Genomic DNA, 15,779 nt, shown 5'->3' with positions numbered 1-15,779 from the left:
GCTAGTCTGTTACTTCAGGGTGGAGGGCTCATCTCTTTCTTCTTTGCTGGGCTTCTACTTTTCCTTCAAGGGCCCACTTCCAATCTTGTGCTCTTTCTCTCCTGAGCTTTCTCAGATTCCACATTTCAGAATGCAGTCATCACCCCCTCCTGCTCCTCCAGTCTGGCTCATATCTGTCTTGCATTTACTGATTAGCAGCATTCACCAGGTGCCAGCTCTGTTTCGGTACATGTATAGCAGAGAGAGGTGACCCAGGTGAACAGATGCCATGGAACTCGTGTGCAGCGCTTGCTTGCTTTGTCTTGCCTTGCAAGATAATTTGCTGTAAGTAAAGAGTTCCTCCCTTCCAGCTGCAAATAACTTTGAATTTGCAAATGCATGGACTGTAGGCATTTAGACTGTAAATACCTCTGTATTATAATCTTATCCTCTCACCAAGACACCATGGTGCTTGCCTAGAGCAGTGTTTTGTACACAACAGATGCACAGTAGAGTCATTAGGTGAATTAATGAAAAATTCCTGTGGACATAGTAATGGGTCTTTTGCAATATATGTATCAGTTACATTTGTTTTAAAAACCATTAGACCATGAAAAATAACATAGTATATCCTGTCCATATATTATTGCAACCTCCCATTTATATTTCTGCTCCTTTCTATAGTGTCTAATATCAGAGGCTTGAGATACAGTCATCTTATTAAAGATAATATCTTAAGTGAAAAGACAAATTAAAAATTCCTTTGTGAATGAAAAACAGAGGAACAGAAAAGAGATGGTTTATATACAAAGTATGATTTAGTAAAATCAGCATCCCCAGACTCTTTCAATTTATCCCAGAGTAAATAAACAAATAATTAGTGGAGCTAATTAAAATCATGGGTATAAATAGAAGAGTATTAATATTGCCTGGCTCTTTAGAAGGACACATCCTCTACTTTCTTGTCCCCCAGTTTTTGCACTTCACAGGCGAAACCATAACCAGGGTCAAATCTAACTCTTTGCCTTCTCCTCACCTGCATCCTTGTAGCTGAACGTGACTGGAGAAAAACAACCATTAAGACTCACTTGAAATTTATGATCCTTAAATAATACCATACTACATTTCCCTGGTCCATTGAATTTCTCTCTCTCTCTGAGAACTGCAAAAATCTTTTCTCAGATTCCCCACACTTTTTGCCAATTCAAATTCTCAGCTGATGACCTTGCTTCACATTTCACTGAAAACAGGAGGATCCAGAAGATAACTTTTCAAATTTCCAGCACTGCGCCCACTCACTGGCTGCACCTGTGCTTAGATACTCTGATTTCTCTCTTGTGATTATTTGATAACTGGTCTGTGCTCCTGTTTAAGGCGAGTTCCTTTACTTATTACGCACTGGATCCCAGCCTTTTCACTTCTCGAGGACAATCTTTCAGAGTCTGATCAGATCATTCATATCAGACTAAAAACATGTGATTATTTTCTCCTTCTATTATTCATTTATTTGCTTTTTAGGGCCGCACCTGCAGCATATGGAGGTTCCCAGGCTAGCAGTCCAATCAGAACTACAGCTGCCGGCCTACACCACAGGCACAGCAATACAGGATCCTTAACCCCCTGAGCGAGGCCAGGGATCAAACCTGCAATTTCATGGTTCCTAGTCAGATTCGTTTCCACTGCACCACATTGGGAACTCCTTCTCCTTCTATTTAAAACTTTCTTTATACCATTTTCCCTCCAGCTACTGACCCATTTTTCTATTCTCAATTACAGTAAGACTCTTTGAATAATCTGTCTTTGCCCTACTTCCTAAAACAAAGCAAGTTCTATATGAGTGGGGGAGGGTTCCTCTGACACCACATGCAAAGCCACCAGTATTTTCCCCCCTGTTTTCTCTCCTCTTTTTTCCTTCTTTTTTTTATTTTGATGTTTGCAATGTGCTCATAGAGCCTGGTGTAGTATATCTGCTGTTGTAATTCTTCACCAGAAGGTGTCGCTATTCAACACATAATATAATGAAAGCTGACTGTTGCAAAATACAACGCCAAATATTCCACTCTTTGACTCTCGGGTTGTATGTGTTGAATATTGACATTTGTTGATGAGGGTGTTGGCGAGGCTTGTGCTTTTGCAGCAAAACAGACCAACTGAGGAAAGGCTAAGACTGCGCTCATTGGGATGGACTCCCATGGAACAGGGAGATTCTCGAAATAGGCAGACAATGTTTGGGTGGCAGAAAGGAGGACAGTGTGTCCTGGGGCAGGCAACTTCTAGCAGGCTGAGGAAGGTGGTCGACACTGAACACTTACCCTGGGGTTTAAATTAAATTTCTTTAGCCACTCCATCCTGGAGCGGACCTAGATCTCATCACCCAAGTTTGACAAGTTTGACAAGTTTGGAAGTGTTCAGATGCAGAGAAAGGGGAATTAATGAAGCAACCATTGGATTCAAACACTGAATTCAAACAATGCATTATCCTAAGAAAAAGTCAAATCTGGCCAGGGGTGGGGAGGCAGCTCTGAAATACTGGGCATTTGACCTTTCCTTTACTGTGTTAAAATTACATTGCCTAAGCATAGCTCGAACATATCTATTCATTAATGTGAAGGCTAACCCACCAGTCAAAGTGTCTTTTCCACCCTAGGGTCTAGGATGGAAGCTGTGTGGCTTTGATGTTGACTCGCACCCTGGAAACCATCTGCCCTTGCATCACCAAAGAGTTAATATTTTCCCTTCCTACCCCAAAGTTGGCTTCTAGTCATAGGCTGCTTACAAATTTTCCAGTTCAGGGCTCATCCTGGACCATGAATCTGGCTCTTTCTTGGTGATGTATTTAAGCAGATCCTTACCAACCTGTTTGGACCATTGCTCGCCAGACTCTCTTATAGAGGAATATTTTCTCACCATCTAACTCTGCAGGCTCACAGTCTAGGATTACTGTATGTGTATAGTGATGAGAACAGACATCAGGAGGAAGAGACTGGGGCTCTCTTGGTAGCATTGTTTTGAGAGTAACGGCCACTGGCCACTGGTATAAGCACTTAGCAAACCCATTATGTTTTCCTAAGGGAAAAGGCTGCAATGTCCTAATGAATGAATTAACAGAAGTGGAGACAAAAGTTACTGGAATTCCTACAGAGCAAAAATCTCCATTTGAAGAACAGAACACCACAGTGAGAAAGTGGAGAACTCTTCAGGACCAAATCAATGATGGGAGTTTTCAAAAATACTACTTTAATCTTGTGCATGTTTTCCAGATCTTACCAAAAAAGCGTGAGCCGTGGTGGCCTTTTTGCAAACGTGGAGCTTGTTTGTGATCTGTTACATCCTCGTCCACCCCCTTCATTAGTGCAAATGCTGAATTATTTGCCTGAATTTTTTTCTCTAAAGAGCAAGGGCAACTAAATATACATCGTGCTTGACATACCTGAACATGCCATGAAAATTGCCCAGGGTATACTGAACACCTTGTTTAATGCTGTTTCAGAACATTGCAAGGGATTTTACACACACTGTTTTCTGCACAATTAAGTGGCAATCACAAGAGCTTCTTCATCTTGCTTTCCCATCTCTCTCCCTACATATGCTTTGTAATGAGCTTTCACAGTGACAACCCCAGTGCAGGCGTGTGGCAATAAATGACAGAAAAGAGGACTGTCAACATTAAGAAAAATTCCAGTGGTGTTCTTTAAAGAAATACAGACATAAACTCTCACGATAGTCAGCATACAGACTGGTGATGAGTGATGAAGAGCATGGATGCTGCAGCATTTCTCTCTCTGATGCTTTGACAACTCAGAGACCCTGAGAGCTTTCCTTACCTCCAACCCTGGCATCCTTCAGCAATGCCATTCCCTGCTGAGGATGAAAAACAGGACTCCCTTCTCTCCAAGAATTAGAGCAGTTGCATTCTTTTTCCTCCTGCTGCAAATATCAGGTTTAGCCCTTGCATTTGCTGTCAGAAGCAAAAGATTAGGACCTTGGGAAATCAGGACAAGAAATCAAGGTTGCTGTCTTCTATGTTCTATTCTATTCTATATTCATATGCTACACAGGTATGGAGCCCTTCTACCACTCAACTGCACTCAAAAAAAAGAGGAAGAAACAAGTCTGTAGGTGATAGCCAGAGAAATTTTGCTGAGGGCAGATGTGGCTTGGTGAGAGGGCAGGAGCAGAACTGAAGTTGAAGGGAGGGGTAGAAGAGAGAAGGGGAGTGGTCTCTTTTGTGTCCAGGGGGATGACCCTGTGAGCAAGTGGGGTCAACCTGTGAGCAAGTGTGGTCCTGAGCTCTTCATGCCTGGCAGGTGTTAGGGAGTGAAGAGGCAGGAATCCATCAGGGCTGTGCCCTTCATTGCACCCAGACCAAAATGGGTGCTCCTTCTCCACCCCCTTTGTGGGGAGAGAGAAGAGGATGTTGAATGGGGAAGGAATGTTCTCAGAAAGGACTGGCTTCTTGCAACCAAGCAGGACCCTATGAGACCTTCTCAGAGTGGAGCCCGACTCATGTCCTCCTCTTTCCTTTTGTCTATAGAAAAACCATAGTCAAAGAATCAATTTAATCAGGAGTGTGAGAAAATACAAAGAAAAACAGTCAAGCAGGATAGACTGATAATAGTTTAGCCATGCAACAAAGTCAAGGACCTTCAGTTTCCTTAGGGACTGTAGATAATATTCTGAGCCCCGTCTTTGGAGCTGTTTGGCAGGTGCTAAAGCTCCTGCCAGGTGGAAGAAGTTAACTGGATGCTGTCCACAAGCACGTAGACCCCAGACCAGTTGGAACCAGAAGGTTGATGACACTGACTCCCAGTTACCTCAACACCCACCAATCAGGAAAATATCCATGTGATCCTACCCTGCTGTTCAAACACTATAAGCCTGCTCACTACCCCCTTGAAGGGTGGGCGGGGGGCACAGTCCTTGAGGCACTAGCCTGCTGTGTCCCCTTTTTGCCTGGCAATTAAAGCTACTTTTTCTGTTTCCTCCAACTCTGTCTTGGTGTTTCTATTTGGCATCGGTGTGCAGAGGCAGCCAATATTTTAGCAACACTCTCGGTGTCCTCAGAAAGGAGAAACACAACTGAGACGCTTGTGGGGTAGCTTAAAGTGCTTACACATGCTACCTTTATCCAAGGCAAGGAACCACTTCACAATGCAATGGCCGAGGCCATTCACTGCCACAGGCCAGTTCCAGAGGCCTATTCTGATGGCAATTCCAGGACCACAGGAATGCCCTCAACTCTCACATGCCCTCAGGGTCTGCAGTGTGGTACCAGAGGTTGTGAGGAACCACAGGATCAATACTTAGCTTCTTCATGCAGTGCTAAAGCATACTTGAGTATTTCAGCAGAAAGGTTGTAAATTATTTCTACATGAATCTATAAGCAAAATTCTTATGCCCCCAAGATAATCCAATGTTAAAAGTTAGGAGAGTAGCATGTTTCTATAAGCTGTGATGAACTGTAAAGTATTGTTCTTTGGAAAAGAGTGAGTGGAGTTGATTTAGTACTGACGTCAGGATGAGGTAAACAGGATGCAAAATGGAAGTGAGGACAATGATGTTGAAGTTGCTGGCCAGTCTGGCTGAGCTTGTTCACAGTAGCTGACAAAAAGAAACCCGTGCTTTGGGGTCATTATCTCCATAGGTTTCAGAATGCAGGGTTTAAATAAATACATAGATTACAAACAAAAGAATCAGAATGGAATTTTACAAGTTAGTCTGAGTTATGTGGATCATGAGTTGCAGTGATGTCTCAGAAATAAACGGGGTGTTTTACTGTTTTTAGAGCATTTTTCTAGCCTGGATTGACAGAAAATTTGAATGAAAATTGAATGATATGGAAACCAAAGTGTTTTATTGGAACAGTACTAGGTCATTACCAGGCTGCAGGCAGATTCTCTCCATGATCTGCTTAGAAGCTGAAGGAAAGACAAGTAATAGGAATTCACAGAGACATACAAGAGCCTATAAAAAAAATCCCCTCAATTTAGGAGGATGCTAACTTCAGAAGCTGGGGGGTGCATTGAGGATGTATTGTGGGTAGGAATATCAATTTCCTTATGGGACACATTAATGATACTTGCCAAATACATGTTTTCCTCTGGTGTCAGCTGTGCTGGTTGCCAGAACATAGGGCATCTTTCTTCCTGTGATTCTCAGGGGTGCTACATATTTGGGGCATATTTATCTCATTAGATTTTTACCATGTCTGAAATACTCATATCAGAATCAGCTTTGATTTAGTCCAGCATTTTTACTTTCTGAATCTTTTTGCTGCCTGCGATTCTAATAGTGAAAACCATGGAGCAACTACTCTTTAGTTTTAGTCTCTAATGTAAACTCGATCTTGGATTATGTTGGGAGGTCTGAGTAAAGAGAATTGCATGTGTAGCATTGGTGCATGTATTGTCACAAAAGAACGATATTTTAGCTAATCAAGGAGAGCAGAATTGGAATAGATTAAACAGGGTAAACAGAAGTCTCTGCCTTTCTTATCCATCAGGACTTATCATGGTTCTTGCCGAGAAAGATGAACTTCATTTTGAGCATCTGTGGGGCTGAAGTTTCAGTAAGAGGGCTCTACCTTCCTAAGGCACTTCCTGGACTTGGCAGATAATCTCTATAGGCTTCAAATTTCTAACCTATAAAGGGTATAACAGTAATTCTAAAACCATAGTTTTGAATTAATGCTTGCATGTTATACAGTTTTGTTTTGTTTTGAAGCTTAAATGAGAAAATAGATGTCAAGAAAACATCTTTTGCAGAAGGCCTGGCACATTGTTAGCTGTTATTATGATCTGGTACTATTTTATTTTGAAGTTTAGGGCTAATTATAGTATGTGAATAGGACAAATAAAATAAAATAGAGGACAGTGAGTAAAATTTGAATTTCCAATAAACAACTATGTAATTTTTTGGTAATATTCCCATGCAATATTTGCGATATATTAAGTATAAATTGACAAAACACTTCTGTTAAAAGACAAAGATTGTCAGACTACATTAAAAAAATCCCACTATATGCTGTTTTAACAAACACATTTAGTGAAAAGATAAAGGGAGGTTGAAATTAAAAGGATAAAAAAAGTTATACAAACATTAATCAAAGGAAAGTTGGTATAGCTATATTAATATCAGATGTGGTCAGAGATCTGCTGGTAAATGTTCAATAACCAGCTCTTGGGGATGGAGAAGAAGCATGATTTTCAGCCTTTGTAGATTTTCATGTATTAAAACTCCCCCATAGCTGATTTCAAGTCACAAATGTGCTATAACTTAACATAGAATATAGAAGAGATATGAGCAATTGCCTCCTATAAGTCAGTGTAGGCCACTTCCAGCACACCAGTTGACAAAGTTCCTCATTTGGCAGAAAGCATTACAAAGATGAAGAGGGTCGTATCATGATAAAAGTTGAAAATTCATCAGAAAGGTGCAACAAGTTATACCCTCATGTACTTCATAGTATAACCTCAAAACAGATAAAGCAAATATTGACAGAACAGTAAAGAAAGTAAAATCGACAATAAGAGCAGGTGGATTTTAAGAGATCTTTCTCAGTAATTGATAGAATAAGCAGATTAAAAATCGTGTTGGCCGGATTAGTAAGCCATTTTTAAGTTAGTCTTCCCTCTTTCACTGCCTCCCTGCTCATTTTCTTTTCCTTCTGTTCCCTAAAAATGTATTCCCTAATGAAGAATAGTGGGTAAGCTTTTTCTCAGGGTCTGCTAGAGGCAACAATGTGAATGACTCTTAAAGATATAATATTGAGCCAAAGAACTAAGTCATAGGAGAACACATACAACTTGACATTGTTTAGTAAGTACCACACAAAGATAAAATGAAGTATTGTTACTATTATTATTTTTGGCCACACCTGCGGCATATGAAAATTCCTGGGCCAGGAACTTTGTAGCATTTGCCAATTTTCATGTATTAAAACTCCCCAAGCCACAACAGTGACAATATTGGATCCTTAACCTACTGAGCCACTAGGGAACTTCCAGAAATATTGTATGTAGAGAATACATCAATATATGGAAACACTAATAGCAAACCGTGTGTGATTAACACAGTAAAGGGGATGAAATCCTGGCAGGGCAGACAGGGGGCTTCTAAGATAATATTAATGTTTTATTATTTAATCTGGGAAGTGAGCATTTCATTATTATTCTCTAAATACCACAGATATGTTTTGTAAATTCTTGATGTATATTTCCCAAGTAAGGAGATCTGCAGAAAGCCATGAGTCTAGCCATGGCAGGAACTCATGCAGGCTCTACAAGTAAGTGGGCTGGAGAGGAAGGTGGAGGCAGATCATAAGGACCCTCAAATGACATGATTGAACTTTATTCTGAAGTCTTTTTTTTTTTTTAATCTTTTCTTCCAAGCAGGAGAACATGCTGTGAAATGGATAACAAAACTAGTTAAAGCTAGAGAAACACAGGACTATTTCTGAGAGCATATTGACAGAATTTGCCACCTACTAACTAGTTCTCATGGGTTTAGGAAATGGAGAGGTTAGGACCAGGGAGGTGACTGTTATTATATATGATCCCATAGCAATGGGGTTAAACAACATCTTTACCCTAAAGGTGATAATGCAGCGGTGTGCTGGACAAGCTCACATTGGCATCTGGACTCTGAGAGCCAATTGTGCCTGTTCCTGGTAGAAGCTGTCATGTCAGTAGTTTGAAACTAGCCATAGTAGGGGTCTTTATTTACACTATGGAGATTGGAAAACCCTTTGAATATGGATTTTCACTGCTTGAAAAGATAGACTAAATATTTATCAGCACAGCACTTGATAGGATCTGGTGACAAATTAGATATGAAGAAGAGGAGGATGCCTTAGATGATACCAAGATTCCTGGCTTAGGTAGAAGATAACAGCATGAAATGAGACAGAATGCAGGATGCAGAGTAGTAGTAGCTGCCTGAAAAGGGGGTGCTGATGAGATGACCAAGAACAACATGGACACAGTCCCCATCTTCAGGAAGCATTTAGGTGACTTTCTACAGCTTGCATTAGGTGCAGCATTTTCTTTTTTTCTTTTCTTTTCTTTTTTTTTGTTTTGCTTTGTTTTGTCTTTTGAGGGCCACACCTGTGGCATATAGAGGTTCCCAGACTAGGGGTCGAATTGGAGCTGCAGCTGCTGGCCTAAACCATAGCCACAGCAATGTGGGATCTGAGCTGAGTCTGTGACCTACACCACAGCTCACAGCAATGCCATATCCTTAACCCACTGAGTGAAGCCAGGGGTCAAATTTGTGTCCTCATGGATGCTAGTCAGACTCGTTTCTGCTGAGCCACAATGGGAAATCCCAGGTGCAGCATTTTCAAAATACATATTCCTATAACCTATCTATGCCTGAATACATTCAGTGATGTTTTATGTGAAATGGTTAAAAAAAATGAAACAATATGGAATGATTATACAAATCATTCAACCTATTAAATCATGAGACCCTTCCTTCCAACTGGAAATGTATTTGTGATATAACATTTACTAAAAAAAAAAAAAAAGTTATGAGAATAAAACACATTCCCTGGTGGTTCATAACATAATGACCCACTTATTACATCTTTCCAGAAGGGCAATAAATCAAGCTTCTCAAACCTGGCTTCATAAAAGGATAACCTGAATAGTTTTTTTTTCTCTCACAATTTTTCTAGCTTGTTTTTATCAGCATTTTGTTAATTGTTCTGGATTTTTTTTTTTGTTTGTTTATTTTTGTTCTTAGGGCCACACCTGTGGCATGTGGAAGTTCCCAGGTTAGGGGTCCAATTGGAGCTACAGCTGTCAGCCGACACCACAGCCACAGCAATGCCTTTAGCCTACTAAGCAGGGCCAGGGATCAAACTCACGTCCTCATGGATACTAGTCAAGTTGGTAATCTGCTGAACCACAATGGGAACTCCTGGATTCATTTTTCTTTTGTGTATGTATATCTGTTACAGATTTTTGGTTTGTGGTTACCATGAAGTTTTTGTATATCTATCTATCTATCTATCTATTACCATGAAGTTTTTGTATATGTATCTATCTATCTACTATCTATCTACTATCTATCTATCTATCTATCTATCTATCTATCTATCTATCTATCTGATTTATTTTGAGTTGCTGATCCCTTAATTTTAAATGCATTTTTAACAGTCTTGCATATGTGCTCTCCTCCCCTCCTGATGACAGTTTTTGACATTTTGCATCTACTTATTTTGTGTATCCCTTAACTGCTTATTGTAGATATGGAGGATTTTTACTACTTCTGTCTTTTAACCTCCTTACTAGCTTGGATCCCACTCCAGACAATTTAAATCAGAATCTTCAAGGCTTCCAGCACTGGTGTTTTTACTAATGTTGAGAAACACTGGATGAAAGTCTCCAGGCCAGGAAACTGAAGTTAGAGGAAAAGGAGACAGGCAGAGAAAGGCCTTGGAGGTGGTTGTAAATGGAATTAACATTATAGATAGATAGAAATAACATTAGCAAAGATACAAAATCTTTTTCTTCCCCCTGAAATAAGAGAGAGTGTGAAGAGTTAGGATGGATGCAGAAAATCTTTGAAGTGGAAAGAAGAGACGTCAAATGAAATCAAATGCCTTCACTCTTAGTAGGTAGGAGGAGGCCGTAATAGTAACGCTGACTGTAAACATAGTCGCTTTGTAGAAGCTGGCACTTGTTGAGTGATTTTGTAGATACCTCTCTAAGAGCTTCATAGATGTTATTTCACTTATGTTCATTACATTACAGCCCAATGAAGCAGACACTGCTATTGTTATTTCTTTTTATAGATGAGAAACCATAAAATGGAGAGAAGAATGGGACTGAGCAATTTGCCAAGGTCATGTAGCCACTCAGTGACAGACCTCCTCGTGCTGCTGTGTGCCGTGTTGAATATAGTCCTGTACAAACCTTGAAGCCTTTGCTCTTCACTGTGCTGTCATGAAGGAGGGAGAATCAGGCCGCAGGTTCAAGGAGAAAGGAAAACTTTGGAAATCAGCCTGGGGCAGGGATCTGGGGATCAGAGGTGAGTATGACTGTGGAATAGCATGGAGGGCCTGATTCAAGTTACAGTGCATTCGTTTGTTTGATAAAAACCCTCTTTTATTTGGCCTTCTCCAGTGAAACTTAGTAGCTCAGGAAAGAGAGTGGAAAAAGTGAAAGCTGAAATTTTGCAAGGTGGAGTGGGGCAGAAGGTAAAGGACTAAGTTTCTGTTGTACTAACAAGAAGTTTGCCAAGGGAGGTCCAGAGTGGATCCCAGGACCTAGGATTAATGTGAAGATGGGTGAGGCCCAAATGGGCTGAAGAACTGGAGAAACTGGGAGAGGCTGAGGGATTGGGGTGGTTTAGGTAACTGTGAAAATCACATTCCATGAAAGAAAGGATGATTATTAGAAAGGAGAATTTCAGAATTGCGTACCTGGATTCTGGAAACATTGCAAACCTAGAGGTGAAATTTCAGTGTTTTGATAGGCAGGTATTTTTGGTTCAGAAGAGGCTTTCCCACTGTGTCTAATCACACTCATTTGGCCGGGTTCTGCCTTTGGATACATAGCACAATCTTGTCACTTGCCACTAAACTCAGAGCTTCAGTGGGTATATAAAATGACACTGTGAATAAACACCTCTACTTCTCCAAAGAGTTCAGAATGTCACATTCCTTCCTTAATGAGTAACAGAACTCCTAAAATTGGTATTTCCATTTTCAGGGTGGGGCAGAAGGATGTGGCCAGCATTCCTGAGATCAGTCATGCAAATAGATGTTAGCGATGGCCTGGAACCAGCAATCATCTGCTGCTGTGAGCAGAGGAAAGTTGGCTTTTGATTTAGGAGTAAAAACCATATTCATTGCGCTCATTATATTATACAGAGCTGATTAATAGACTAAGAAGATAGGACAGGATACAGCTCAAATCCCAGCTTTGGTTCTAACCTTCTTACTTCGAATGATTTTAGGAACATTACTTAGCATTCTTTGTCTTAGGCTCCTGACTAGAAATCACCACATTGTCTACCAACCAGTGAAATCTTAAGAAATAACATTAATTAAAACATGAGCTTTTACAAGAAAAATACAATACTAAGGTAAAGCACTGTTAATATGACTGCTGTCCACAAGGTATTTGGATCAGGTCTGAACTGACTACAGTGGTTTAGTAACAATGCCCTTGGGTTTCATAGTTGAGCTTAATTAAATGTAGCTTCTAATTGTTTGTAAACACAGCAGGAGCTGTAAGACTGACAAATTTGCCCTACACATGTTATTTTCTGTATGAAGTTCATCTATTTCTGAAGTGGAAATTTTCACTAATTTCAAGGTTCTGACTTTTCTCTATATGATTTCTTTTGCCTTACTTTCCTTTAACCCTTCTCCTGGGGGAAGAATTATGAAAATAGAGGTCAGTCATGGTGGGTGAGGGGACTAAATGTAGCTGGATGAAGAAACCCAAGCTGGAATGGATGAAGATGACTTTCCAAAGGCACACAGAGAGACCCTGTTTCCTCAGGAATGATTGACTGAAAGAAAATGGGAGAATATTTTTCTACTGAATACAGCCATCGCCTTAGAAATATTTATCGCTGCTTTGTAGCTCTTTCCTATTCTTCCCACCTTCACTGTGGCCAGAAGAGAGGTACAACAGTGGGAGTACATGCTAAATCAATAATCCTAGCAACGCACGCTGTAGTTCAGACTTGACAATGGCATTTCCATATACGAATTATCATTACTGCAGTTCTGCCAGTCAACCACAGCAACTCACTGTAGGATAAGCTTACGCCTGCCGGTTGCCTTGGACCTAGAGCAAAAAGCACACCTTCCTCTCTTAGGAAAATGGTTAGATCTGACTTGGTGCTCCTGATTTGTGAGGCTAAAATTCTGGTGACCGTCTCCCACTCTCAGACAGGAAGCTCAGACCCAGTGGTTGCTGAAAACCATCTGCTCTGGAAGGTTGAACGTCACACTCTCCTTCCTTTCAACAAGCTGCATTCTGGTGTTCCAATGGTTGATCTAACCAGTTGCTTCCCCACAGCTGAGCCAGTGACTTTCCTACGCTGAAGCCAGGATGGGTGGCATGGATGGAAACTCTTGTCACCCTGGAGTTTGATACTTCCCAGGACAGTGATGAGGTCAGGAGTTTGATTATGGCCACTTCCACAAATCTGCTGAATTAGAATATCAAACTGGAGACTATTGTGAAAAACAAACTTTTTTGCCTCAGATGGATTATTTTTAAAACAGCCTAAAATCTGTGAACCTGAGAGAGGCACTGAAGGTATACAGGATCTGTTTGCAGAGAGGACTAGTCTTACAAATGTGGTTGATATTTAAGGTGGCGCAGGCTCATGATTGACAGAAATGGCCAAGAAAGCAATAGGTCATGTCAACGCTGCCTAATTAGCTCACACGTGTAATAAAGTCAGAGCCCTTTAGTGTGATCGGCAAAATAAGCATGGAAGGGTCACAAGGCAGCAATTGCTTTTTGATTTGAAAGCAAGTAATCTGATAAATGGTCTGAGGTGTGCTAGCCACAGTTTGTTCAGTTGAAAGGTGTCTTCAGTTTACACACCTTCAATTCTAAGGACATCTTTTCCAATATAATTGAACCAAAAAAACCTTGCCTTGAACCTTTTAAATTATGCTGTTCTGAGACTGTAGCAGAAATGAAAAAAGATAGGAGCTGCAAAGTTAATATGAGTGTTATTGGACAGGTATCTCAGGAATATAAATGAAGCTTTGTTCTCTGTTCATGGAACCGCAATAAGGGAAAATACCTTCCTGGGTGATTTTGTGAAACGAAAACATATCCCAGTAGTAAACGATTAGCAGGAACTGGAGTGTCTTCAAATGCAAACTTCCTGACATTTCACAGTTACTAAAATAATTACCCTACCTTGGTGAACTAATAATAACTTAGTTAAAGGTTTCATTTAGTATAACCAAATGTAATGCAAAAACGCCTGTACTCTGATAAATAGCGTTTCCATTTTGGGGTTTGCTAAGGGCGGATTTTCTCTCTTCTCTTTCTCCCACACATCAGAATGTCACAAGCAATTAGATGAAATTATTTATGTGAAATGGAAAGGTAAGAGCATAAGCAGTGCTGTACACATCAGAAGAAACTGGTATTCCCATTATGCATACCAAAGAGAGGAGCCTTGGTATCTTGATGAAGCAGTTGTTCTTTGGAACTATTGAACTGATTTTTGTTGTACTAAACAATTTTCTTTAATGAATGTTTTGAAATCGAAACCATTTTATTTTTGTGTGTCAGTGGAAGAAGTACATTTGGAATCTGGAAAGTTTAAAGGAAAGCTTTTGAAATATTGGGATGTCTGAATCTTTTAACACTATCTTTTGGGTATGTGGCAAACACTCTGCTTGCGGAATCCAATTAGGGAAAATTACCTACAGGCATAAGAAAGCTTTTGAGGAGAAATTTGGCCATATGCGTCAAATACCTTAAAACTGTTTATATTGCATTGACCCAATAATCTTGCTTTAGTGGATTTATGCTAAAAAAATCCACTAAACACTGAGAGAGGATCCTAAATAATGAGAGAGGCTTATGCACAAAGATAATCATTGCAAATTTATTCATAATAACAAAATAATTAAAAACAATTATTTCTCTGTTGAGTATTTAGATAAAGGAAATCATGATATAGTAATTGAAAGGAACATTATGCAGCCAATAAAATAATGCTTGTTAAAACAAGATAGCAATGTAGAACATTAATATGGTGCAATAGATGTGTAAAAGCCTCATATAAGTGGTGTGTAGAATTGCAATCATGCAAAAATTACGTAAAAGCATAGAAAAAAGACTGAGGAAACATATTGACGATACCAGAATAAGTTGTGTTTGGATAGGTGTACTATGGATAGTTTTTCATATCTTTTGATTTTTCAAATAATCTATAGGTTTTTTAAAAAGAAATTCCTGACTTTATAAACACTCAATTTTTATGTTCAACAGCTAGTTGCACTGAACTCTCTCCCCAAAGCATTTTCTATGTAAATACACTCATGATGGTTAATTAGTCACAAATGGGAAACCAGTCTGGCTGAAGTACATAAACTCTAAATATTGTAGACTTCACTAAAGATTAACAGAAATTCAGATCTGAGATTCTTACAGAATAAAAAGCCTCGAACAAGTAAACACGTAAAGATTTTTTATTATGCAGTTTTAATACTTTGTTTCCTAGATAGAGGCATATAACAAGTTGTAGTTTTTTGGTGAGCTTGTTTCATTTACTTTTCTGTATATAATTATGCTATTTGTAATAGTTAATATGTAGTATATGAGAATAGGAAAAATAGCTAATTGAATTAATATAATTAATTAAACCAAACAAAACTAAAGCTGATTTGATTGGTCAAATTTCTGAAACAGACACATTGGTTTGTTTTAGCAGGTTAAGCTCAGAGAATACTGGAATCCCATCATTTGTTTCTAATTAAAATGTTTTTTGTAAATTTAAACATATATATATATATATATATATATAATTGACACTTGAAAGGGAAGGTAAATAAAACTTTTGCTTCTTCCATTATCATTTTTCGGTAGCAAAACATAGAGGAATTTTCATATAACCTTTTCCAGAAATTTTCTTCTCCTTTCAAATGCAACCAATAAAATAACTGACAGGATCAGATATAAACAACTACATGTTTTACTTTTCTATGGGCATTTTAAAATCAATGCTCAGTTAATGTCCAAAGCTACATTATCCTTAGAGAAGAACAGAAGATTATTGATTTTAAATGTTTTAAAAAGATCAAG

At 39.3% G+C, this 15,779-nt stretch overlaps 1 protein-coding gene across 1 annotated transcript in view; it reads right to left on the bottom strand.

The window, feature by feature from the left end:
* Positions 1-15,779, bottom strand: part of IMPG1 (interphotoreceptor matrix proteoglycan 1) — a 150,518-nt gene that overhangs the window by 133,740 nt on the left and 999 nt on the right. The window lies entirely within an intron of this gene.

The sequence above is a fragment of the Sus scrofa genome, chromosome 1 (genome assembly GCF_000003025.6).
Source record: "Sus scrofa isolate TJ Tabasco breed Duroc chromosome 1, Sscrofa11.1, whole genome shotgun sequence".
NCBI lineage: Eukaryota > Metazoa > Chordata > Mammalia > Artiodactyla > Suidae > Sus > Sus scrofa.
Note: the sequence above shows the minus strand (reverse complement) of the source record. Positions and strands in the feature narration are given on the sequence as shown.